This window comes from Pezoporus occidentalis, unplaced genomic scaffold, assembly GCF_034315485.1.
Source record: "Pezoporus occidentalis ecotype Australia unplaced genomic scaffold, CSIRO_AGI_Poc_V1 ctg238, whole genome shotgun sequence".
Lineage (NCBI taxonomy): Eukaryota > Metazoa > Chordata > Aves > Psittaciformes > Psittacidae > Pezoporus > Pezoporus occidentalis.
The window spans coordinates 903,782-926,195 of NW_026914264.1; the positions used below are offsets into that span (position 1 = coordinate 903,782).

Below are 22,414 nucleotides of genomic sequence, written 5' to 3' on the forward strand. Positions count from 1 at the left end.
TGATGACTGCATTTTATTCCCTGACATGTAAGAATCTGTGACAGTTGATGCAAACAATGGAAGAGAAACAGGTGGTCATGAGCCTTCTGTGGAACACAGAGGGATAACATATTAGGGAGTACCCAAAATGTTCTGGTATTATATGTGCAGTGCCTTCATATGGAGTTGCTGCTTTGCTGTGTGCCATGGAGCTGTTGGAGCAAGTCCAGAAGAGGCCATGGGGATGATCGGGGCTGCAGCACCTCCCATACAAAGACAGGCTGACAAGGTTGGGGCTGTTCAGCTGTATGGAGACCTCATAGCAGCCTTCCAGTATCTGAAAAGGGCCTACAAGGATACTGGAGAAGGACTCTTCATCAGGGAATATAGCAATAGGACAAGGGGTGATGGGTTCAAAAATGAAACAACAGAAATTCAGGTTAGGTCTAAGGAAGAAGTTCTTTACTGTGAGGGTGGTGAGGCACTGGCACAGGTTGCCCGAAGAAGTGGTGAATGCTCCATCCCTGGCAGTGTTCAAGCCCAGGTTGGACATAGCCTTGGGTGACCTTGTCTAGTTTAAGGAATCCCTACCCATGGCAGGGGATTGGAACTGGATGCTTACGGTCCTTTCCAATCTGAACCGTTCTATGATTCTATGATTCCATGATTATGTGACTGATGAGGAGCTGAGGGTGCCAGAATCTTAGGGAATACACAGCATTTACCACACTGACACTGCCTAGATACTAGTGTGTTCCTTCTGAATGTATCCATATGGTCATTTTCATTTCCTACCTTTTCCAAGCACTGGAGCTTCCTCTCCAGTATTTTGTGTCAGATAATGACAGGCTGGGTAAAAGGCTTAGGAATATCAGGCCAGGCTATGTTCTCTTCTCCTAATCTGTAATATGGGACATTCATAGCCTGTCTCTGCATTAGGTGGGTTTTTACCCACTCCTTTGATAATAAAAAAGTTAAGGAATAAGAAGTTCTTGGCTTCTGTGATGACAGATTAAACAGGTATCTCTGATAACTCACTTCCAGACAAGTGCAGGGAGTCAAAGGACATAGGAAATACAGATGGGAGCTTTTTCTTCTTCTCGTTGTTTGCCAGTGATTGATAGACAGATGTCTGGGCATCTGCTTGCTTTATGCAATTAAAACAAATGCTGGACCAAATCAGAAACAAAAATGTGGTCTTGGTGTCTGCTTGAGTTCTCACCACAGGCCAGCTGGGTTCACCCCTTAGTTTCTAACAGCAAGTGCCATTTTTCTACTCTCTAGTGGCCAGCTTGAAGGTGTTTTTGTCAGGTAGTATGATTTGAAAGTACTGCATTTGAGCCAATGGATTTCTAACAGTTTATATCTATTGCAGATGAATAGGTATTATGTATAACTGCTTTTACCTGTGAAGAGGGATGAGCTGTATTTATCTTGTCACTTGTGTCTATGAGATGTTAAAAACATTTGTCTACAAGAGGTCTTTTCAATCCACCATCACACTTCAAACAGTAGGGCAGCCTTCATAGCAGCCTTCCAGTATCTGAATAGGGCCTACAAGGGTGCTGGAGAGGGACTCTTCATCAGGGACTGTAGGGATAGAATAAGGGGTGATGGGTTTAAACTGAAACAGGGGAAGGTCAGGTTAGATATAAGGAAGAAATTCTTTACTGTGAGGGCTGTGAGGCACTAGCACAAGTTGCCCAAAGAAGTGGTGAATGCTCCATCCTTGTCAGTGTTGAAGGCCAGGTTGGGCAGAGCCTTGGGTGACATGGTCTAGTGTGAGGCGTCCCTGCCCATGGCAGGGGGGTTGGAACTGGATGATCTTAAGGTCCTTTCCAACACAAACCATTCTATGATTCTATGATCACTGTCCCCCACTCAGGTGAGTGTTGTCTTTACTGCAGTAATGGTAATGCACATGCAAATTGGTGTAATGAGATCAGACTAAGCTACTCTGTGATTATGGTTTACATAGAATCAGTACCTTTTACTTCTCTAACATGTCTTATAGGACTTTCCACTTTGGAAAAAAACAGTTTTCTGTTTAAATCTGACTGCTATAATTGTAGCTAAATCCAGTGCTCTGATTTAGTGTGATTATATTTCTCAAACACAGATGTTCTAGAAATTTGCATTTTGTTGACATCAATATTTCATTTTACTTTCATAAAGCTCAATTTAATTTTTCTGAGGACTTACCTAAATAAGAACATGTGTGTAGCTAAGCTGTGTTCCTCCCGCAGCCTCTTGGAATTGTTCGTTGCTTCTGGGTGGTCACTATCCTTAATGGGTGTTTTTATACAGTGGGGTATATAGTGGGAGCTGTCTTATATAAATGAGAATACAATAGAATCCTGTTTGCAATTAAGATGTTTGAACTCTCTCACTGCAGTCGTCCATCTCTTCCTGTGGTCAGCACAAGGAAATTGATCTGTTGTTACAATTTGGAATATGTTTCAACACAGAAATAAAAACTACTTTGAGGAAAGGGGAAGCATTCATCTTGTGAGGCCTGAGAACTCCAAATGTGAGCATGGATGGCAAGCACCATGTCTTAAACCCTTTAATACTGAGAGGAAATACATGAAAAGCTGCATTATGCATTTTGCTTTTTATCAGTCCCTACTTCTTTTCTGTCAAGATAAGCAGAGTCCAGTTTTGTTTCAGGGCCAGACAGCCAAGGCTGTTCCTTGTGCTGTCATCCTAAAAGATGCTGCTGCTGCATCCGTCCATGCTTACTCCACCTCAAGCACCTTTGCAAACGAAGACATGCTGTAGTGCAGATCTCTGACAATGCCCCCAAACTCAAATGCTGGTTTCACAGTATCACAGTATGCTAGAGATTGGAAGGGACCTCAAAAGACCATCTAGTCCAATCCCCCTGCCGGAGCAGGAACACCTAGATAATGTTACACAGGAATGTGTCCAGGCGGGTTTTGAATGTCTCCAGGGAAGGAGACTCCACAACCTCCCTGGGCAGTCTGTTCCAGTGTTCTGTCACCCTCACTGAGAAGAAGTTTCTTCTCAAGTTTAAGTGGAACCTTTTGTGTTCCAGTTTGTACCCATTACCCCTTGTCCTATCATTGTTTGGGCCAGTGCCATGTGAATGGTTCTAATAAAAACCAAACCTGCCTAAATATCGGTGCTTGAAGTTTGCCAAACCACATTGCATAATGTCATTTACTGTTTGGTTTTGAAATAGTTGAAGTGTTGATGAGTCCTTCCAGATCCACTCTTACTGAGTGCCACAGCAGGAACCCCCCTGGTTCATATTTTGGTTTAGGGGCTCCGAATCTCAGAGCTATACCTGTGGAGATGGAATCCATTTTTGGAGGTGCTACTCTGCTTTGAAATGCAGTTGTCCCTGATAATGTAGTGGGATAGAGGAATGCTCAGAGATGACGTTGATGTTGTGTATTTCTGTCTTCAAAAGGTTGAGATCAGTTTGACCTTATGCCTCGTTTGGAGCATCCAATACACCTCATGTAAGCTGTGATCATCTCATTTCAGGGCATGATGTTAGTTCATTTCCTACATGGTTTCAAAAGTCAAAACTTGAACTAATTGCAGATATGAACCAACTCTGTTTTTATACTACTGCTTGTCTCTTACTGGTGCCATAGATTGAATGCCACAGTGTCTGTGGGGAGCAAAGACTGCAGCTGCCGTATCACTGCATCCTGAATGAGTTCAGACTGGGAAGTTGAGAGAAAAATGGGTTGGGATTAAATGCCTGCCCTTGACAGAGGATGTGTTTTACCACTTTTGATGTGTTTTCAAGATCTGAGCTCTTGCTCAGCACCAAGCTGCTTTTGGAAGGGATCTGCCGAAGCACTTTTCTCCATCTGCTCTCATTGGGAAGATTGAGAATTCTTTTCTTTTGATGTGATCTTTCAGCAGTTATTCATTCGTTCGGAGTACATGACCTTAATGGCCTGTGCACGTACAGTAAGTGCAGGCACTCAAAATATTTATCTGTGCATCATACAGTCAGGCATTTAGAAACATAAATTACTATGGAGCATAACCCCAACCCTCTTGTCATGAAATGATAACCACTAATAGAAAGTATATGGCAGTTCCCTATGGCAGATGTTCCTGTCGAGCAGCTGTACCATGAGCTGTGGGTACAGAACCTTAGAGATTGGCAGGAACAGTAACTTCAACCCATAGACTTGTTAACTTCAAGAAGTGAAGATTCAGTTCCAGATTGCCGGGTTTTATAACTTTACGGAATTTAAAGGATAGGCTTGGTAATGGGTGACTTTGTGAATAAAAGGTTGAACAGCAAATCTGCCCTTATAAAAAAGGAAGTCTGTCTCCAGACTTCATTTAGATCTGCAAACAGCAATAGAGGTCTGAGTTGCTTCTAGCCCAGCTCACTTCTTACCTCTGCTTCACCTTGAATATGCAAAATGAGGATGTGGAGTAAAAGAGAGGGTTTTTTTTTTTCTCCTCTACTCTTATGTCCTCAACATAAGAAGGACATGGAGCTGTTGGAGCAAGTTCAGAGGAGGCTGCGAGGATGTTCAGGGGCTGGAGCACCTCCTGTATGAAGACAGGAGGAGAAAGTTGGGGCTGTTCAGCCTGGAGAAGAGAAGGCTGCGTGCAGACCTCATAGCAACCTTCCAGTATCTGAAGGGGGCCTACAAGGATGCTGGAGAGGGACTCTTCATCAGGGACTGTAATGATAGTACAAGGGTTAATGAATTAAAATTAAGCAGAAGAAGTTCAGGTTAGATCTAAGGAAGAAGTTATTTACTGGTGAAGCGGTGAGGCACTGGCACAGGCTGCCCAAAGAAGTGGTGAATGCTCCATCCCTGGCAGTGTTCAAGGCCAGGTTGCACAGAGCCTTGGCTGACATGGTCTAATGTGAGACATCCCTGACCATGGCAGGGGGGGTGGAAATGGATGATCTTAAGGTCCTTTTCAACACAAACCATTCTGTGATTCTATAAAAAAATAGCAGATGTTTGTTGGGGTTTGTTGATTTGTTTGCTTATGTGATTGTTTCCAGTGGCATGTGGACATAGGCATCAACCCTGTGTCTGTAACTGAGTTTGGTGTCATTCAAACCAAGCATTTTGTAGTAATAACAGATAATTTTTCTTCCCTTCTTAAGAGCAGAAGCGCATACTCAGCCTCTGTAAGGTGATTTGTCCTTGCCTTTGGTAAGCTGTTTTTTGCTAGCTAAGATTGGATCTATGTGTTGTTTTAAAGAAGAATAGAGGACTTCTGCTCTTCTTGGGGATGGCAGCTCCCTGTGCTCCTTGGCATGGGACTGGCAGAGGGTGGAATGATCCTCTCCCTGCCCTGCCTGTGGTGCAGCAGGTGAGTCCTTGGGGAAGCTGGGAGGATGAGGTGTCGCTGCAATAGATGACGTGATTCATCTCCCCGTTAGTGAGCAGGAACAGCAGCCTGCAGAAAGCCATTCCCCACCAGCCTCTCTTGCTTCCCTGCTTTGAGCTTCCTGGCCTCCCTTTGCTGCTCTAGCTGTTGGCAGATGAGAGCTGGCAAGGTGTTCTGCTGCATGCATGATTAGCAACGCTCTTTGCAGACTTTGCTATGTCTTCCTGGACTCCTGGGTTTGGAAAGTGCTCAGAGCAGACACAGGGCACGATTGGCATCATTTGCATAAAACCCCATTTTATTTCATGCATCTGTGGAATTCACTGAACCTAAGTAATTTGTGCTGTGTAGCTACATTAAAGTCACTGGAATGCTAAAAGAGTGAATTTGACATGTAAATGGCATGTGAAGCTGATGGTTACCACTCCTGCCTTTCCCGCATTTGCTACCCAGACCCAACTGAAATCCTTCTAATAGCTGAAGTGTGGAGATGCAATTTCATGCTTGGTAACTGCAGATTATCAACTAATTTAAATCCTAAGCACCTTTGAAAACAACAGCTGATCCTGGTGTGACAGTGTTCTCTTGAGCTCAAGGAGACCTGTGCCACCTCCTCCTCGTGCCTGTTCCATACGGTGCCCCCACATTGTGCTTGAGTCACCCACAAGTCATGGAGCACAAGGACTGGCCATGATGCATGTGTGTGGTGAGGTGGGGGAGTCACATCCACACACTAAGGCATTTGAGTTTTCTTATTATTAAAGGAAATTTCTCATTAGGTTCAGTGCACCTTCATTAAAACTTTAGTGCTCAATCCATAGTTATTTTGCAAACTAATCTATTCCTCTGATCCAGGGCACCCTGTCTGTGGTGCATGTGCTCTGTTTCCCCAGGGGATGCAGCCTTCAGATCATCAGTCCTAGGGATGGGGTACTGAATTATGCAAATCTTGTTATTTTCATGCTCTACACATCCTCTGTGTTCACCCATGGAACGAGTCATAGAATCACAGAATGGTTTGGGTTGGAAAGGACCTTAAGATTATCCAGTTCCACCCCCCCCTGCCATCAGCAGGGACACCTCACACAAGACCATGTCACCCAAGGCTCTGTCCAGCCTGGCCTTGAACACTGCCAGAGATGGAGCATTCACCACTTCTTTGGGCAACCTGTGCCAGTGCCTCACCACCTCACCAGTAAATAACTTCTTCCTTAGATCTAACCTGAACTTCTTCTGTTTAATTTTAATTCATCAACCCTTGTCCTATCACTACAGTCCCTGATGAAGAGTCCCAGCACCATTTTTCTCTCCTTATTGATACCAGTGAGCAAATATTTGCTGTCTTTACACCTAAAAGAAAGCTTGTAATTGAAAAGTAAATTGCATGAGCAGTAATAGAAATGTAGCACAATTACCAGGCTGCAGACAAAATGTAGGGTAATTTGTGACACAGCTCCTGTTAAAAATCTCTATTATAAAAATTGTTTGATTTCTACATGCAAGTATTGAGGGTATGGAATACTACTGACAGAAAGAAGTGACTAAGCATGTAATGAATCCAAGGAGAGATCAAACTGACATCTTCTTACAACATAACCTTGATAACTAACACTGCATTTCTGAGTGGGTCACAGAGGTATTGGGAGTCTTGGCTTAGGAGAGATTCACACTTGCTCTCAAGAAGAAAGCAGTGGGGAATAACAGGCTTTTACTTGATATGTTACTGATGGTCTGCTTTGCCTAGTGAAAGAGTAAGAATAGTTCAGAGGAGCTGAAGCATGAATGCAAGGGTTTTTTTAATGCCAAAGGAAAAATAAGAAATGGAGGAGAAAATGGTTTCGTTAAATGTGAAGATTATTAGCAGAAGATTTGTCAGCATAAAAATGCAACCATCTAACTGGCAGGAGGTGCTGATATATTATGTAGGATCAGGCTGAGGTTCAGAGTAGCTGTGGTCTGTTTTAAGGTGTTTATAAATACATATAGGCCCTTTAAGACAGATTCTTGTGTGTATTTTCAAGGTTACCCATTCTTTCTGAAAACTTGTTTCAATAAATGGGCTTGGGAAAAAAGTCAAGAAAGTATCACCAGAGGCTTGAGGGGTAAAAGAGCTTCAGAGCTTCTACCTGTGAAGTGCTGCCCTGAAAGGGACATGTGGATGCTGAGCTCAGTTTGGAAGGAGATCCCAAATTCCTACATACTTTGTGAACTGTAGTTACTCTAGGGGTACGGCTTTCAGAAGCTGTGAAATGTAAAATAAATTACCACCAATTCTGCTGCTTGCTTTTTTTTTAAAATGAACACATTCTTCTCAGATTGAAATATAATGATGGGCCTGATGTGCTCCAAATGTTTTATTTAGTCAAACTGAAAATTATATTCTCCTCAAGCTGCTTTAAAGCCAACATAAAAAAAACAACACCTAATTATAGCAGCAGTGTGGAGGAGGTCTGCTGGTATATTGTACAATACATTTTGGCAGCTGCTCTTTACTGGAAGGTTGGCAAGACTCACATAGAAATGTTTGGAAGTGCTTAAAATGGGCAAATACAAAATCTGTAGCTGTTGCTACAGATAAAATGTGCAGATACAGCTATGCTCTGCATAGCTGGAAGAGACAAAAGAACCTGTGCATTGGGTTGGGCCAGGGTCATAGCCATGGTTAATAGCATATCCTCAGCTGGACTCTGAAGCTATTTTCAGAAGCTTTTCTGGACCTGTAGAGAAGGATTATTTGTCACATAGTAAAACTGTCCAAAAACATTGAGTAGGTGAGAGGCATTTCAGATGTTTCTAATTTTAAAGATTTGGTGTGGTAGGTTCACTGTTATCGTCAATAGGCCAATGGCACGTGGGACAACTAGAACAGGGAACAAACTCCATCCTTAACCCCTTCCTTCCTGCCACAGCTATTGCCAGGTATATTCAGAGTCCCCAGACTTTACTGCTGAAAAGACCAAGCAATGAGGTTCTAAGTATGTGAGCTGCACAGCCACTGTGAATGCACAGGCACACCAAGCTGGGAGAGCATGTGGAAGAGCAAAAGGATGGGAGGGACAAGAGAGAGAGAGCTCTCTCTGCACTGGGTTTTCAAAGTCACAAACTGTCACAGGCCATCTGGGCTCTGCGGGAACTGGTTCTCTGTGTAAATGCTCTGTGTGTGGAGGAAGATCTAGCTCACCTCTCCCTCAACTCTGCCCTTTTGTACCAGTTGTCTTGCTTTTGCCCTTGTCTAGTGCTGACACTGTGTCCCATAGCTGCTGCCTCTTGCTCCATTGGCTGGGAGCAGCCTCACCTGGACCCCAAGGGGAGATGGCTCCCACTTCTCAGGCAGCAGCACACTTAGGTGAAGCATGCCAAAGAGATGCCTCTGTCTCCTCACCTTATCTTTTGGGTAGGGCACAATGTGATGGAGGCCTCTGACTTGCCGGTTCTTGTATGTTTTCTTTGGGTAAGTGGTGGGAACGGAGGCCAGGGACAGGCAGAGGATCTGCAGCTGGGTCAGCCCATGATTCACATGATGGTGTGGGAGCAGAACTGCTATCACTTTATCTCTGGAGCGAAGGACCTGAGGAACAGCATGCATGGGCTGCTTCTGGCGTGAGAGAGAACAAGCACGTGGCTGCTGATGCACAGGATTGCATGCACAGAGGCAGCACCTCTGCCTCTTCAATATAATTTAAGTCTTATCAAAGCATCTTGTTGCAATCGTAAGTGCAGCTTTGGACTAGTCGAACAATAAGGAGAATTTCTAGAATATTAAGAACTCTGTTGCATTAGGTGTATTCCCAGGAAGGAGGAAGCATGTGGCTTTGGCTTCTTTGGGTGTGGTGCTTGATGTCCACACTGGAGAGGCATGGTTTTGACTCTTAAAAAAAGAGACAGAAAGGAAGGGAAGATGGCAATCCATATTTGGGGTGTTCTGGAGCAGGTTTGAGAGAATACTGAAAAGAAATAGGCTTCCCTGAAGCCTGGTTAAAGGAAAATTGGAACCTGTCAAGGTAGCCCCAGATCACTTTTCTTTAGAAGGCTGCCAAACTGAAAGGTTGAGCCAGTTGAGGACTTGAGTTTAAAAGGAGTAAAGATGCTCCTGATGATGAAACTGTGAATGGTTGATGGGATTTTCACCTTAATAAGTTGCGGTGTTTCCCAAAAAACCTTTGGTGCTAGATCTTTTGTCTAATGGTGACGTGTGTGGATAAGGAAAATTGGAATGAATTAAATTCTGTATACTAGCTGTCATAGTTCAGAAGAAAACTTTTAATAGATAACTTTTTCTGGGAGATTAATAATTGTGTTATGAAGAAGCAGCAAATATTTTTATGATGACCCAAGTTTTATCATGTGTGATTTTGGCACCAGTGCTGAATTGCACATAGGTATTCACTCACTCAGCTAATGCTCATTTGCATCAACTGACAGTGAATCAGACTTCAGGGGAATAAAATTTGCTTTGATTCATCTGCCTGCTGGTATGAATTCCAGAAGCTTTTACCAGAATTTCAACAGACATATGAGAGAACTATCCCAGGTGTCCTCTTATTTTTTGGTTTTATTAACATTATTATTCTAAGAGTATAATAACTTAGAAGACACTGTTCATTAGGATTACTACACTGCTTAGTAGGGACTGAGGAACCCACTTCTTATTTGTAATAAGGAGTTTGGTCATGATTGAGCAGCACAAGAACTACAGCCAGAACCAGAGCTGCTTTAGGGATCTTGGGTTGTATTCCTTCATTGTTTGAGAATGGATGTTTGACAGAATTTTTAATGACTGTGCATTAATATTTGTGGGTTTCATGGAAAAAAATGCATTTTGGGAGGTCTTTAACTGACATTTCAAATTCTTTTGTATATTACAGCAAATTCTTAGGGTGTTTTTTTTTGGTTTTTTTTTGGTTTTTTTTTTTGACAGGCTGATCCATGCAGCGTCTCACCGGTACATACTTGGCAAAAAGGGACAGCTCAGGTTATGTTTAAAGATTTGTGTTCTATCCAAATAATAAATGTAGAAGTACTAGTACCTACAATTGCTTGTTTAGGTTACAAATTTAGGTTCAGCTGACGGAAATCAGTCTCAGAGATGAAAAGAAGTGTCAATAGAAGTATTCCAGCACTGGTTTTATGGTTTTGTCTTGGTCTGTTAGAAGCCAGGCTGCAGTCTGTTGCTAGATACTTGATCTATGCTCTCACTTTAGCCTGTGCACACTTCAGTTTGATTCCCATTTGCTGGCTTCATATAGAAATGATGCATTTGTTTCAGTTTTAACCCTCAGGAGCATATATTACTGAAATTATTTAGTGTCATTGCTGACATTATTTAGTATTATTTAGTGAAATTATTACTTTATTTAGTGTTTATTACCCAAATTACATCATGACTCCAATACTTTCAGTTCCTCCCCCACAAGTGATGTTCTTCCCCTAACCTTCCAGCACTTTGCCTTTTGTCAATACAAGCAGCTCCGACATCAGAATAATAGTTGAGGAAGAAAATGGTGTCTTCAGGAGCAATGTTGGGTCATGATGTGTGAGCTATCATGTTAGTGTGGAGAAGCAGAAGTATAGGTTTTATTTCCTGTGTTTTGTGGCTGTGTTTTAGAAAGTTATGTGTCCCTGCCCAGGCTGCATCACAAGGCTTTTTTCTTATTAATACACAATTTATTTAGACATAATATTTTTAACACAAATGCACTCGATCTTGTTCACAGATGAAGGGTACTTATTCTAGTTTTGCTCTGCAGGACTCCTATGAGTGGTGAACTGCTGGGCATTTTTCCTCCCTAAGATCCTATTAAAGCTATTGTAGCACTATTTTTAATAGCTTCAACATCTCGTCAGCTGCAGCATTACATTGGTTAAAGAGTTAGCAATTTAACTAGAATCAGAGAAAGTGTTTTGAATTCTCAACTTGGAATCCAGATGGGTGAGAAGTTGCAGAAGTTGTGATCAATGTGATTTATAGATGTTTAGATGTTGAACACTGACTTTTGAGGAGCAGTATAAACCAAAGTATGTTTATATTAACAATTCTTTGATGTGAAATCTATTCAGAAGGTGCTAGGGCACTGTCAGAAAACATCATCAAGAACATCCCAATGTGTAATTCCGCAGGAGGCATTTCCTGCTGTTGCTTCATGAGATTACACTTTGTCTGTTGTACTGCAGGGAATGCCTCGCATGGTACAGTGTTCAATGAACTTTTCAAAGAGCTGAATTGGTTCTTAAAAGAAAGGAGACTAGGATCAGGTCAGTTGGTCTCAGCTAGCTCTGTTAGGATCAGCTTGGCAACAATTTTCAATCAGAAAATGGAACTTCTTCCTAAATAAGACAGTTTTGAGAAGCACTCGGGATCTGATAGCACTGGTTTGGTATATTTTGATTTCAGCCCTGCTGTTTATTTGGATGCTTCCTCTTCTCCCTACAGTATTTGTGTTGCAGTGGCAGTTCAGTGTTGAACAAGAGCCCTTTACACAGGAGCACAGCCATTACAGTATGTCAACCTGTGCTCATGCCTGGCATGAAGCACCCTAAAGATCCACATGTGTACTTATGAACGCATGAAAAAAGCATGAGAAAGGAACTTACTTGGGTGTTTGCAGTCCCATTGCAACTTTGCAGCTGCTGAGAAAATTTGGGCTGTTCAACTTGGAGAAGAGAAACTGCATGGAGACCTCATAGCAGCCTTCCAATATCTGAAAGGGGCCTACAAGGATGCTAGAGAGGGACTCTTCATCAAGGACTGTAGTGATAGGACAAGGGGTGATGGGTTCAAACTGAAACAGGGGAAGTTCAGGTTAGATGTAAGAAACAAGTTCTTTACTGGGAGGGTGGTGAGGCACTGGCGCAGGCTGCCCAGAGAAGCGGTGAATGCTCCATCCTTGTCAGTGTTGAAGGCCAGGTTGGGCAGAGCCTTGGGTGACATGGTCTAGTGTGAGGCATCCCTGCCCATGGCAGGGGAGTGGAACTTTAAGGTCCTTTCAAACCCAAACCATTCTATGTTTCTATATCCAGGCAGGCTCTTGTTTATGGTAAATCCGAGAAGCTTGCTCCACTCCTGTGAAGACCCCTGTGGTTACTGTCAAGCAGTTTTGACCCTGGAAACCCAGACCCTGCCTCACCATCTTGTTGAGCCTCCAAGGACATCATATATATATCATATCCTGTCATCCCCATTACTGCATCTTCCCTGTTGAACCTCCACTGCAAGGCAGTGTGTGAGGAGTGAGAATTTGTCCATGTCCTGTCAATGCACAGACACATCCTCCCAGGGGCCTGGAGGGCTGTGAGAGGGATGAGCCATGCTGCCCATCTTCCCTTGGTAAGTAAAACCCCCAAAATGCCAGCACTTTTGGCAGCACCCACCAGTGTTTGGGTGCAATATAATTTTATAATCTCTCATGCATCTTGGCTTATTCTGTGGCGCTCCTGACATAAAAAGCAGCTGCTAAAATTTGTGTAATGCGGATTGTAGTGTGTGGGCAGGCAAATCAAAGTAAAGTCAGAATAATCCATCAGGAACAAATGGTGTTAGTGACATGAGAGGAAAGGGACATGTGGAAAGTGACTGTATAGTTTCAGATGTGTTTCTATAAGCCATTGGACATTTGGAAGCATTTCTGATTGAATCATTGCTTTTTAAACTGGAGCTCAGAATGCTTTGGCTATCTGCTTGTCTTTTCAGATGTAGAATTGTCCTGCTTTCAGCAGTAGCAGTCATTTTTCTCCTTAGTAGCTGGTGCACTGCTGTGTTTTTGACCTTCAGCCTGGGAACAGCACTGATAACACCAATGTTTTTAGTTGTTTCTAAGTAATGTTTACTATGACCAAGGACTTTCTGAGTCTCATGCTCTGGCAGGGAGGAGAGGAAGCCAGGAGGAAGCAGAGACAGGACACCTGACCTAAATTAGCCAAAGAGGTATTCCATACCACAGCCCATCATGCCCAGTATATAAACTGGGGGCAGTTACCCGGAAGGGCAGATCGCTGCTCTGGTCAGGCTGGGTATTGGTTGTTGGGTGGTGAGTGCTTGTATTCTCTTCCTTTGTTATTTCCCTTATCATCACGATCATTGGTGGTAGCAGTAGTGGTTTTGTGTTATACCTTAGTTACTGGACTGTTCCTATCTCAACCCATGGGAGTTACATTCTTTCAATTCTCCTCCCCATCCCTTCAGGAGTGGGAGGCAGAAGAATGAAAGGAATGGGTGAGCAGCTGTGTGGTTCTGAGTTACCGACTGGGCTTAAACCACAACAAGTGCTTTTATTTTAAGCTGCATTTCATGCAGAAGTGATTGGCTGAGGAGTTTTACTGGTAGAAGCAGGCAGGGTATGCATTGGCAATCCTGCGGACAAGGAGACTTCAGTGGAATTGCTAGTGAAATACAGATAGATCATTTTATCAAGCAGATTTGTGGTCTGTGCATGCTTTTTTACTGTGTAAGGGATAGACCACACAAGACAACTTAAGAAGACATCAAATGTGTGGAGTCAGTGCAGGCTGAAGGGATGAGACACGTGGATGGAAGTTGGTAAGGACAGGTTCTGTAACTGTCATTTAGCTGTTGACTGCTGAGTCCCTGACATCAGTTCAAGTTTTCAAGTGTCCTTGTGTGAGGAGGCGATGTGGGTCTGTTTCCTTGTGTATTTGAAAGCCTTTTTCATAGAATCACAGACTGGTTTGGATTGGAAAGGACCTTAGGATCACCTAGCTCCAAACCCGCGCCGTGGGCAGGGTCACCTCACACTAGAGCATATTGCCCAAGGCTCTGTCCAACCTGGCCTTGAACACTGACAGGGATGGAGTATTTACCACTTCTTTGGGGCTTTAGATTTCCCCTAAGAAACCTTCTCTTCACAGCTAATAGAGGCTAGGTGCTTGGTGGGGGGAAACTTAATCAATTTAAGATATGTTTCTGTATAGGACTAATATATGGTAGCATATGGCTCTGCTCTTTCCCTTCACTATTCCTTTTCCAGTCATGCATCATTTTCATGGAGACACAGCAGTGTTCTATAAATAGATTCTTAGGTAGTGACTTCTGTCCTGGTGACACGTTTAATTAACATGAGGCTTTGGGTATTCTGTTGCGTTGTGCTCTGATGAAGGAGCCAAACAGAAGCACAGCAGAGAAGTTTTCTCCAGCTTTGATGTTGGAGAACTGCTGTCTTTGGAAGAACCTCTGAGTAAATCAGAGAGATGTGAAAGAAAAGCCCTCAGAACCAGTCCTCTGGAGAGGACTTCCCGCTGGCTTCCTCACTCCTCTTCCAGAAAGGATTTGCTTTCCACTTCTGCAGTGAAACCAGTTGGCAGCACAACACATGCTGCAGTTTTTGATTGTAGCTTGCCTACAAGTACATGCTCTGGGGAGATGGAGTGTTAAAATTTGGATGTGGGCAGGAAATGTTTGTGGCAAATATCTCAGGGTAAATAACAGAAAAAAAATTGCCAAAGATATTAAAGCCTTACCCTTATTTCCTGTGCTTTTAAGACTGCAGCTGTGATAAGTCACCTCTCGCACTTCAGCACCATTCATGATGCCAGTGTTCAGTTTTCTCTATTCTCATTTTGTCAAGTAAACAATAATTGACGGGAGAAAAGTCTCCAGCCCCAGGAGCTGCACATGGAAGTCATTAAAGATGTGACTGTCGAGCATCTTCTTTGTCTGAGACTATAAATGCATGTGAGTCCATGAAATAGGTTTGATTCAGTCCACCAAAATTATAGGCTAGCTGTAGTTTTGGGGTTCTTTTTATTGATGGCAGTTTTCATGTGGTCACAGTACATAGTCACATGATATACAATCAGGTGGATTAACTGCTGACTTATGCCTTACATAAGCCTTATAAATCCATATGCGTACCTTTCAGATGCTAGGCAGAGACATCTTTGAGATGTATTAAGGAGGCCATTTTCTGAGAGAAAATATACACGTGGGACTAAATCCTACTGACATAATATTTTAGGAGAAATTACAGCAAAGATGTGCTTGACAAGACCCTATAGCTATTTATAGGCAGTTCTGTCAAATGTAGAGTAAACTTGTCTAGTTTTTCCTTCCAACCACATTTGCTGCAGGATTCTTCTGTTTAATTGTGGGCCGCTGAAGTTTTGCATGAAGACATCTGCACAGTGGCACCACCCTGTAATTACATGGGGAGGGATCTCCACCCTTTGATTGTGCCAGTGGATGTACTCAGTGGGTGTTGTGACTGTGGTGGAAGGGATCACAGAATCATAGAATGGTTTGGGTTGGAGAGGGCCTTAAGATCATCCAGTTCCAAACCCCTGCCATGGGCCAGGATGCCTTACACTAGACCATGTCACCCAAGGCTCTGTTCAGCCTGGCCTTGAACACTGCCAGGGATGGAGCATTTACCACTTTTTTGGACAACCTGTGCCAGTGCCTCACCATCCTCACAGTAAAGAACTTCTTCCTTATATCTAACCTAAACTTCCCCAGTTTCAGTCTAATCCATGAACCACTTCTGCAATGCATCAGTAGTGTGTTAGGTGTTAGGAAAAGCTCCTGACCCTGAGGAGTTTGCAAACTTCCAAGTCCTTTCACTGCCCCCTATCTCCTCACAGATCCCAGCCTGTCCCCCTGGCTACTGAGTCTATAAGGGATCCTATGGAAAAGTGCAAATCTCTCCCTGGCCTCTTGAAGCACTGCCAGTGTTAAGTACACACAGGGCATACAGCTGAAGTTGAAGTCCTGGGGCTGCCAGGTCGATTTTATGAATGTTTCAGTAAAAAGCATTCTGAAAAAGAAAAAAAAAAAAAAAAAAAGAAAGAAAAGCAAGTCTGGGAATTACTAGTTCAGTTCAGCAGCTGGAGGCATGACATTTGTTGCAGTCAAATACCAGGAAGGAGTGTTCTTTAAACAAGTGGGTTGCTTGAAAAGGTTACTGCTTACCAAAAAAAAAAAAAAAAAAGAGGGGAAAGTTGTTAGGATGCAAATCCTTCTCTTGTCTTGGAGAAGTGGTTGGAAGTTGGAAGGGAAGAGCTGCAGGTGGGTGTGCGGGAAAGGGTTGGGAGCATGCATCACAGTTGGGCTTCATCTTGAATCAGAGGTGCCTTTGAGAAGTTTTACACCCTGAGCAGATCATCCAGAGTCAGGCAGATTTACATCTAACCCTATTTTTAATTAGGATTTCAAAATCAACCGTCTTCTGTGCCCTGTGGCAGGAAAAACTGGGTATGCTTCTATATGATCAAAACCATCTAAGCTTTCATACATTAAAAGCAAAATGCTCTTGCTTGGCTTTGATTTTACTTCCTGTGCTATGTTTCTCCTTTTAGTTCATTTTTTTTTTTGGGGGGGGGGGGTTCAACCTTTGTGGAGGCTTGAGGACTTTGGTGGATGTTTGAGCTGGTTTTTAAGTTCAGTGCAGCTGTCTAGGGCCAGGGATCTTAGATTTGTTTTGACTGACTTCGGCAAAGCTGGTTTTTATTATATAAACCTTGACCCATTGATGAATGCTTATTCTGTCTGGCTGGAATTTCTGCAGTGGTCCTTCAGGTCTCATAACTTAAGGAGAGTTGAAGTGTGTATGTGATCACCCAGCAAATGTTCACAAACCCCACAGCAACTACTAGAAGCTGCTGTCATTGTACTTGGAGTTCAACCCTCTTGGGGTTTATGCCTCAGAGTGTGTTCCTCCTGTGGTTTGTGATTTCTGCTGGATCTCTCCTTTGCCCTTCTTGTCTGATGGTTTCAGCAGAACCAGCATCAAGAGAAGTGACATCAGCTTTAGTGAACCATGCCCGTTTGTACCTTGGTCTGAATAAATTCAGGAAAAGGGCTTGTTCTGCTCCCTTTGCAGCAGGAAGCGGCTGTAGATGCTAGTGCTGGTTGGCCTCTCTGCACCTGCCAAGCACAGCTCCTTTTCCAGCTGCCCAAAAGGCTACGGAGTAGCAGGGGGAGGCTTCAGAAAAGCAAACGCTTATGTCAGCAGGATCACTGCCTTGAAGTTGTTATTATGGAAGTAAAGATGACTCCAGAGCACAGAGGGTGATGTATTCATGTCAGTCCTTGCCGTTCCAGGGGAAGGCTGTGAAATTCCATGCAACTTGTTGCTTTTTTGAGGAGTTTGTTGAGTCTCATGTAGCTAGGGATTCTCATACAGAACAAGGACATTCTGCTATCACAGTGAATTGTGTGTATGTATCTGATGCAGGGAGAACTTATCTAGGTAGCAGAGTCACTTCACATAAATCCTTCGAGAAGATTTTTGCCCAGGAGCAGAAGTCTGACATACCCCTGGCCCCATGGTTTGCCTCAATGACAGGAGCTGCAGGCTGTCAAAACATGATTGCCCAGGCACTGGGACATGCTGGGATGAGCACAGGTTTCTATCTGCTGAGCACAAAATAATGCTGAGTTCCGTAAATTTGCCGTCCAAGCCTCCACATTTTGTGGGACATATCTCCGGTGTGGGACAGGCAGCTTGGATCACTCTGCTGGGTGGGGAACCCCCCATCAGAGCCCTGTACAGTGCCCAGTCAGACCCCTTCTCTTTTCCAGCAGCAAGGAAGGATGTTTTCCTCATTTACCTTCCCAGGCTGTTTCTGATGGGCAGGCTGTGTGACCTGCTCCGTTCCCACTGCCAGCATGCTCAAATAGCAGCTTTAGACACATCTCAAAGTCAAGCTGTTCATCTAATCCCAAAGCTACATGTGAGTCCTGTTTCATAATCCCCCCAAGAAAACGAATTTAACACCGAGAGGTTCTGCAGCCATTATCAGTGCCCAAGGGGTGTTTTACTGCCCAGATTGTGTTTCACTGTTAGGTCAACGGAAAATAGGAAAATATCTGGAATTTGGAAAGTTATTTGCTTGTATTTTTCTATGTAATTGTAAGAGGTCTTTCCTTTTCAAGGCCAGGTTGGACATGGTCTAGTGTGAGGCATCCCTGCCCATGGCAGGGGGTTGGAACTGAATGATCTTAAGGTCCTTTCCAACCCAAACCGTTCTGTGAGTCAATGGTTCTCTTTTTTTTTTTCTGTCAAAAGAAAACAACACAAATCACTTAAACACACCTCCCCTCCTCTCCCCTCCCCCCCCCCCAAGTTCAAAGACATGCAAATTAATCCTTTATTATTTTTACAGTCTCTTTTTTTCCACTGGAAAACAACTTCTATAAACAGACTTGTAAGAAGAAAGCCACTAAGAACTGGTGAGAGGAAGTGTTCCTCAGATTCGACCTGCAGTCAGACCGGAGGTCTGGGTTCCCGCGCCACGTATGTCCCTCTGCCCCAGCCATACAGAGCCACTTCCAAGGCAAACAAGCAGCAGTTTTGAAGTAGCACCTCAAGAGGAATGAGGCCAACAAAACCCAGCCCCTAAAGGTTCCCACTGCACAGGATTTATTTTGCTTTCCCTGACCCATTTGCACAGGCTTTGAGCAGCTCCTTTCACCGACTTTAAGGCATACCCTTATTATTATAGTTCCTCATGCCTCACTTCTTATTTATTCATAAATTAGGTGTTTGCCAGAGAAAATACTTTCATGCCCTTCTGATGGAGCAGGTACAGAAGAGTGAGCTGCAAAAAAATCACCACCTCAAAACCTTTAAGCAATATTTATGGACTTTTGAAAATTGAGATTCTTGGGGGAAAAAAAACAGCTGCTTTTCTTTTCACATCTTTCCAGGCTGAAAGCTTTTGCTAGTTTATAGAATCATAGAATCATAGAATCGTTAGGGTTGGAAAGGACCTTAAGATCATCTAGTTCCAACCCCCCTGCCGTGGGCAGAGACACCTTACGCTAAATCATATCACCCAAGGCCTCGTCCAACCTGGTCTTGAACACTGCCAGGGATGGAGCATTCACAACCTCCCTGGGCAACCTATTCCAGTGCCTCACCACCCTAACAGGAAAGAATTTCCTTCTTATATCCAACCTAAACTTCCCCTGTTTAAGTTTTAACCCGTTACCCCTTGTCCTGTCACTACAGTCTCTAATGAAGAGTCCCTCTCCAGCATCCCTATAGAGGTTGGTTTACCTGTCTAATAATTACACAGCTTTTGTGTGTTTTAGCAGGATAAATAGAAATGTATGTTTTCAATGAATTACCTAGGAAAACAACTTGTATTTCCACATTTCTTTCTGCACGTTCATCTCCTATGGTACCATGGGTGAGTGCGGAACCTGTGTTTCCTTCTGCAATCTCAGAACTGACCATCTCTTCAGCTGTACTTGCAGTAGCTTCTGCTCTCTGACCCACAACACATCCTTTAGCTCACAGGGAAGTGTTAATCCAAAACCTTCATAGCCTAGCTTTAAAAAAACCTAGTTTAGGAGATGCTTGAGCTGCAGGCTGGTGGGGTTCAGGATACTGTGTTGAGGAAGCAGCTTTATGCACCAACCCCATTGCTATTTTACCAGACATCTACTGTTAGTCCTTTCAGGGACAGGAGCAGATTTTGGTGGATTTGAGTCTTCTGTTTTCTTGTTTTGTGACCCAAGGACAGATCTTTCCCAGAATCAGACCACTATCTTTACCATCAGCCAGCAAATCCTCTCTAACAAGTAGTGTTTTGCCTTCATGTGTCCTTGTTATGGAAGGGCTGTAGCACTTGTAAAGACTTCCTAGGATGCACTTGGTTCTCTGGGATTTTATATAGACATGATACAGAGCAAGATCATTTCTCTGCTGCAAGTGAACACGTCGTGTGGCCACAGTAGTCTTGATCCACAAAAGATGCCTTTCCTGCCTCAGTTACTTTGGTAAAGCATCAGCTGTTAATGATGATTTGGAATATATGTGTGTGTGTATGTGTATGTATCTGTTGACATGCAAGAACCACTAACTGCTACTGACAGTGAAAAATGTGGCTATCAAACACACTCTGAGCTGATGTATTTGAAGTGCAATAAGAGGAGAAGCTGATGGTGTTCTTTTCCTTCCGGTTTCTTTCAGTTTCACTCAGAAGTGGGACAGATACTAAAAAAATGGCAAAACCCTCCAGGAATTCAGCTCTTTGGCCATTCCTGGGTGCTCTTCCTTTGGCTTTCTCTTGTCATGTTCTGAGTTTTGGCTTCTGAATTTATTAAAAGGCTTGTAGCTCTTCAGGAGCTTTTTAAAAAAGCTGTCTTCCCAAAGGGTTTCAGGAACCATCTGCATTCTCTTTTTTGATAGGTCTTCATTAAAAGGCAACCACCTATTTCCCTAATCCTACACTTCAGTTCAGGTGGGATGAGGGGTCCTGCACTGGATTTTTTTGTTGGGTTTTTTTGTTTGTTTTTTTTTTTCCTTTTCTTTCTTATTTCTTTCTTTCTCTTCTTCCCCTCCACCTTTTCTTACACAGAATCAGACTGGTTTGGGTTGGAAAGGACCATCTAGTTCTAACCCCCTGCCATGGGCAGGGATGCCTCACACTAGACCACGTTGCCCAGGGCTCTGTCCAACCTGCCCTTAAACACTGCCAGGGATGCAGCATTCACCACTTCTTAGGGCAACCTGTGCCAGTGCTTCACCACCCTCACAGTAAAGAACTCCTTCCTTATATCTATACATATATACATGCAGGCAACTGCCTTTACTCTTCTGCTTCTTTTCTACTCATGGTTCTGAGGTCTCTTGGTTCTGCTGAGAGCATTACCTACAGTACCTGTCCCTCACTGACCCCAGGAAAACACACCCTCTTCCACATGAGCAAAATCCAAAGGCTGTGGCTACCTTCTTGCTGCTAATGCTGACTCCTTTCATCTGCCTGAACAAATTTTAGGTTCTGTGCACATTTCTTGTTTTAGTAAGCTCCTTTATTTTCACACTAGTAGAATTAATCTAAACTGCCATTCTCAGCAGGCTGTTCTCAGCCAGAATATTGTTTTCAAACTGAGTCAACACCCTGTTTACATAGATAAGCAAATTCACAGTCTTCAGAGCTTCTTCCAGTCAGAGCAGTGAACAGTGAGGGACTGGGAAGTACATGTTTCACATACACATTGCTTCTTCTGAAGGGGAATCAGATTTATTTTTTCCCTTTCTGAAGAGTTGAAACCTGGAACATCTGCCTCTTGGCCAGCCATTCTTTCCCACAAACACTGCTTCCCAGGTTCAAACCAGCTCAGTTAGGTTACTGCATGTGCATGCCTGTTGATGCCTGCCTGCCCAGGCCCATGTACAGGGCACACAAGGAGCTGTTGAACAAGTCAGACTCCACTGTGGACCTGGGATGTGCCCACCAGGCATTTTCTGTAGCTTGGTTGCTTGTTTAAATCATTGTAGTAAGTGGGCTGCTTTTCTTACATCCTCAAAGTGCAGCAGTCTGTGGGGAAAAAAACAAAACCAAACCAAATTTGTACATGCTTTGGTGTCCCAGGTTAGTATCTGGCAGTGCTCTCAGTGGCTGGAATCCAGCATTTAGGGGCTGAGCTGGGAAAGCTTATGGAGATGCTATCTAACTCCTGTGGTCAGAGCTTGAAGATACTTGAAGGAAGGAAAAAAACCCAAGGCAAACATAAATTTTATGTTTGTGTGAGTGTGCGTAAGGATCTCTTATTTTCTGGTTGTTTCTTTTTCATTTGCATTTACCTTTACACCACATCCTGCTGCTTTTGGAGAGATGAGAAGAAAGCAGAGTAAAGGCTGCTGTGATCCTCTGTGCTTGTTATCTAAGTCCTCTTCTTTCATTCTTTTGTTCAGTAGTGAGCAACAGTTAAAGGTAAAAAAAGGTAAAAGTTGGACTTCTTTCCTTCCCTGAGAAGGAAACTGTGGTTATATCAGACATATTCCAAGTTTTAGGAATGTCTCAAAGTTAGCATAAGAAAGAGAATGGTGTTTCCAGATGAAAATACAGGAGTGTGTGCAGAGCATGTTGTAGGCTTGCTTTACCGGGGGTTCAATCTCTCTACTGAAAGGACGACGTATTTCTGCTGTACCTTGCCTTCTTCACCCCAAATCAAATTGTGCAGAAGGTAAATCCCAACCTGCAAGCCTGTGGGTTTTTTATGCTATTTTCACACCCAGATAGCCAGACGAACAGGGCAGCAATTTGTCCTTGCTTGTAAAGCAGAAATGGTAATAGCATCTGGTTTCAAGATGGGGTCCTTTCTCTGACTGCCATTGTCCGC

At 43.4% G+C, this 22,414-nt stretch overlaps 1 long non-coding RNA gene across 3 annotated transcripts in view; it reads left to right on the forward strand.

The window, feature by feature from the left end:
- LOC134165353 (uncharacterized) overlaps positions 1–22,414 on the forward strand; it is a 58,666-nt gene that overhangs the window by 709 nt on the left and 35,543 nt on the right. The window lies entirely within an intron of this gene.